General features: G+C 43.0%; 1 pseudogene; it reads right to left on the bottom strand.

Annotated features, from left to right (window-relative positions):
* Positions 1-844: 844 nt before the first annotated feature.
* LOC102828632 overlaps positions 845-4,886 on the bottom strand; it is a 15,686-nt pseudogene continuing 11,644 nt past the window's right edge.

Raw genomic sequence — 4,886 nt, 5'->3', positions numbered from 1 at the left:
GCGGATTGCCATATCTATCTTCCAAGGCACCTCTGCGTGGTTTTGAACCACCCAACTTTCTTGGCAGTAGTTCAGTGCTTAATTCTCCACATCATTCACATAGGCCACAGGAAATACAAGTTGAGCAGGCCTTTTAAATGCATGAACACCTCTAAAGAAACTTTTATTCTGGAAATCATAAAAGTGAATTTGGCTCCCTCATTAAAAGCCATGGACCAAATTGGATTTACTGTTTGAGTGCAGGAAACTTTACCAAGATTATGGAAACAGAAAAGAATTTGAGATTAACACATACTGTACATTTTAGTACAGGTGGCAGGACAGTTAGAAATCTACTTAAGCTATAGAAAATCTTCATAAGTCTGGGAGGGATTTAGGTCTTGATGTGCTTTGGTGTAACCCATCATCAGATACATGTTATATGCAGTCTGGGTGCATCCAGACTCCCCAGGTGCCAGGGAGATGAAGTAAAAGGGAAGAATAAAGAAGTGGGTTTTCTCTGATCCACCTTTTGTGTAAAGCAAACAATTAGGTGGCTCTGGTGCCTACAAGGGGAACTGAATGAGTCTGTGAATGCTGTCTTGTTTTAAACTTTCCAAATGTTTCTTTTAGGAGTAATTAAGAGCATTCCCACCAAATTAAGAGACAGCTAAGAGGGGAGAAAAGAAAGATGCGCAGGCACAATGACTGTTTTTGACCATGGTTGCGTTAACCGCTTCATTGATGTTCTTCAAAATAAAATCAGAACATTTTATTTATTTGAATTTTATTGGTTGTCTTTCAAACTTTTATTTAAGTGCAACCATCTGGGATGCATTTTAGATCTTGTTGAAAGCAGCCACATTCATGAACGGTACACAGTCTTCAAATACACGCACTGTATTTGAAGTTTGTTGATTCCATATCCACAGGAACAAGTTTAGAAAAGCCCCAGACCAAGTCATCTGCTTGAATTCTTTTAACACATTCCTCCAATTTTGCCAAATCTGTGTCATCATCCCAAGATTTCACATCTAGTAAGAGGGAAGACTTGACAACAAGTACAGGTTGGAGGGCTTGGGTTGACTCCTATTCTGCAAGGTCTTTCTCTCTTAGCCTCTTCCCTTCTTCCCTTTCCTCCTCCTCCTCAGATCCAAAGAGACCACTGTAATCATCATCCTTACAGGCGGCAGCTCCACCTCCTGTAGTGTCTTCCCCATTAGTGGGATCATACTTGCCCAAAGCATTCTTCACTCCTGGCAAGGTGGCCTTTTCCTTTTCATAAGATTTGACATGATTATACCAACAGAGGGCATGAAACAATTTGGCAGGTGGTGCTGCCGAGATTGCTTTAAATACTGCCACGTCTGCTTGTGGACAGCACATACCCCTCGATGTAGCTTTTGTAAGTCAGGCAATCATTGAGCACCTGGGGGCTTGTGGGGGTTCAGAGCTCCAAAACCCATGGTGTTGGCTGTATCAGGAACTAGGTGATAGCAGAGGGAAAAGTAGAGCAGGATCAGCCAATCAGAGCATTTTTAAACTGAGAATTCAGCAAAGATCTGCCTCCCTGGAAAACTGGCTCATGTCAGGTTTCCAAGGAGCTGCTGGTGGATTTGAACCACCCACCTTGCAGTTTGCAGTCCAATGCTTATCTTACAGTGCTACAACTAGACCAAATCAAGTGCTTCATTTTATCTATGCCCAAGATCAAGGGTCAGGACACTTTTCTATAAAAAGCCAGAGAATAAACATTTTAGCCTTGGAGGGCCATATGGTGTCTGTGACAACTTCTCAGCTCTACACTGGCAACCGCATTGCAGCCATAGATGATGTGTTCATAAATGGTAGTGGCTGTGTTCCAACAATCCTTATTTGCTATTAGTTGTCATCTAGTCAGCTCTAACTCAGGGTGATTCCATGTAAGGTGGTGGTGGTGTACCATAGAGTCGGTTCAGACTCATATCGACACTGTATAGAATTTCTGAGGCTGTAAACCTTATGGAAACAGAAAGTCTCATCTTTCTCCCACAGAGCAGCTGGTAGATTTGAAGTGCTGACCTTGTGTTTTGCAGCACAACTCGTATTGCATTATGCTGCCAGGGCTCCTCAACCCCATGCAGACAAAATGAAACGGCGCCTGATCCATTTTCACGATCATTGGTTTGCTTGAGCCCCTTGTTTTGATCCCTGTGTTTTGGGGTTTATCTCCCAGCACTATATAGGACATTATTCTATTTTGATCCATGAGGTCTTTACAAGCTTGTTTTCTGAAGTGGATTGCCAAGACTTTCTTCCTAGCCTGGCTCAGTCTGGAAGCTCTGCTGAAACCTATTCACCATGAGTGACCCTGACAGAATTTGAAATACTGATAGCATAGCTTCCAGCCCCATAGCACCCCACAAGTCATCATCATAATGACAAACTGACACACAGGTGGTGGAAACCCTTATTTATAGGTGGTGCTATAGGATAAGCGGAGTCCTGGTATGGTGCTGTGGGTTAATTCGCCAGACTGCAAAGCCGTTTGAACTGTAAGGTCAGTGGTTCAAGCTCACCAGCTGCTCCTTGGAAACCCTATACAGGGTTGCTATGGGTTGGAATCGACTCGATGGCACTTAACAACAACAACATAGGCTAAGCACTGGACCACAAGGTTTGAATTTGAATCACAAGGGTTGTTATGAATTGAAACCGACTCAAAGGCACTTAACAACAACCAGTCCATTAGTTGGTCTACACTAAGTTTTGACAACTGCATTTTCCAGCAGGTGAGGAGTTTGCCAAGTTACCGACAGAGAGAAGTGGCTATTTCCAGATCAAGAGGACTGAGAAGGGAAATCCCCCTTGCCTCCTTATCAGGGATTTCAGGTAGGTGGAATGAAAGTCGGCTTTAAGGTTCTTTTCCTGTTGTTTAGTGCTGACTCAAACCCATCCTGTAAAGTTTCCAAGGAGTGGCTGATGGGTTTGAACCATCAACCTTGTGGTTCAAATCAACCTTGTGGTCCAGTGCATTATTCTGCAGGGCCACATCAGTAATCCTAGGATACTTGTTGTTAAGTACCCTCCAGTCGTTTCTGACTCATAGCGACCTTATCTAGGGTTTCCAAGGAGCAGCTGGCAAGTTTGAACCTCCGACCTTGTGATTCAAACTGACTTTGCAGTCCAGCACATTAAACCCACAGCTCCACACCAGGACTCCTAGGATACTTAGGGAGTAGATTTTATCTGCTTCAGCAATTTCCCAAAGGAGAGGCCAGAAAACACATGTTGAATGTCCAGAGAATGGCATTTCCTGCAAGGACAACCTTGCAAATCTTTTGATATTACAAATCCAGTCCTAGGAATTCCAAACTTAATGGCAGATAGTTTCCCAACCCTGCAGGGTGAGCAACAACCTCCCCAGTGCCCCTCAAACTGACTCTGGGAGAGGGAGACAGGGATTTTGCCTTGTCATGGGGTGGGACTCCAGTTAAAGGGAGACCCTGGAGAAGAACGAATGAAAGGGACTTTCAAGAGACTGCCACCCTGACCTCTGCAGGAGGGTCCAGGAGAGGTACTAATAAAGGCCAGAAAGCACTTAGGATCCATGAGGGCACATGCTTACTGGAAGTTGCTTCTGAATAACAAGTTCAAATTCCTTTGCCTTGGGTTGTGCTCAGGGTCACATTCCCTCCATACTTGCAGGCAAGACACTTGCACCTCTGGTTCAGACACTCCCTGTAGGTTCAGACCCAAAGCAGTGGGAGCAGGCTGGAGGAAGGTCAAAGGAAGTCATGCATATAATAGAGAGAACTGAAGATAAGTGCAAGGAATCTTGGTGACCCTGTAGGTTAGGTATTGGGCTGCTAACCTTAAGGTCAGTGGGTCAAACCCACTAGAGGCTATGATGGAAAAAGATGAGACTGCTTGCTTTTATAAAGATTCACAGTCTAGGGAACCCTAAGGAATCGTTCTACTCAATTCTATAGGGTCGTTATGAGTCATAATTGAATTAATAGCACATGGATTTGGTTTTGGAAGTATAAACCCAGGGTGAGCCTCCCTCATTGCTGTTGTTTTGTGCTGTCGAGTCAGTGATGACTCATAGTGACATTATGCACAACAGAACAAAACACTTCCTAGTCCTACTCCAACGTCACAATCGTTGCTCACTTCAGACCACTTCTAATGCCACTGTGCCAATCCATCTCTTTAGGGGTCTTCATCTTTTTCACTGACCCTCTGCTTTACTAAGCATGATGTCCTTCTTCAGGGACTTCTTCCTTCTGATAATATGTCTAAATTATGAGAAATGGTCTGGCCATTTTAGCTTCTAAGGAGCATTCTGGCTGGACTTCAAACCCAGATTTGTTTGTTATTTTGGCAGTCTATGGTACTTTTAATATTTAATTTCAAACCATAACTCAAATGCATCAATTCTTCTACAGTCTTCTTTATTGTCCTACTTTCACATGCATATGATATTATTAGAAATAACATGATTTAGGTCAGGTGCACCTTAGTCCTCAAACTGACATCTTTGCTCTTGAACAGTTTTATGAGATCTTGTACAGCAAGTTTGCCTAATACAATATGTTGTTTGATTTCTTGACTGCTGATTCCATGAGTGTTGATGGTTGATTCGAACAAAATGAAGTCTTTGACAAATTCAATCTTTTCTTTATTTATCTTGATGCCACTTATTGGTCCAATGGTGAGAATTTTTGTTTTCTTAACTTTGAGGTACAACTCATACTGACGGCTGTAGTTTCTAATCTTCATCAGTAAACATTTTAAGTCCTCTTCACTTTCAAGAAGCAAGGTTGTAACATCTGCATATCGCAGGTTGTTAATGAGCCTTCCTCCCATCCTGATGCCGCAATGTTGTCCATAGCTTGTCCTCATCCACACAATCAAAAGCCTTT

Source organism: Chrysochloris asiatica, unplaced genomic scaffold (genome assembly GCF_000296735.1).
Source record: "Chrysochloris asiatica unplaced genomic scaffold, ChrAsi1.0 scaffold00341, whole genome shotgun sequence".
Lineage (NCBI taxonomy): Eukaryota > Metazoa > Chordata > Mammalia > Afrosoricida > Chrysochloridae > Chrysochloris > Chrysochloris asiatica.
This window is presented reverse-complemented; position numbering and strand designations above follow the sequence as displayed.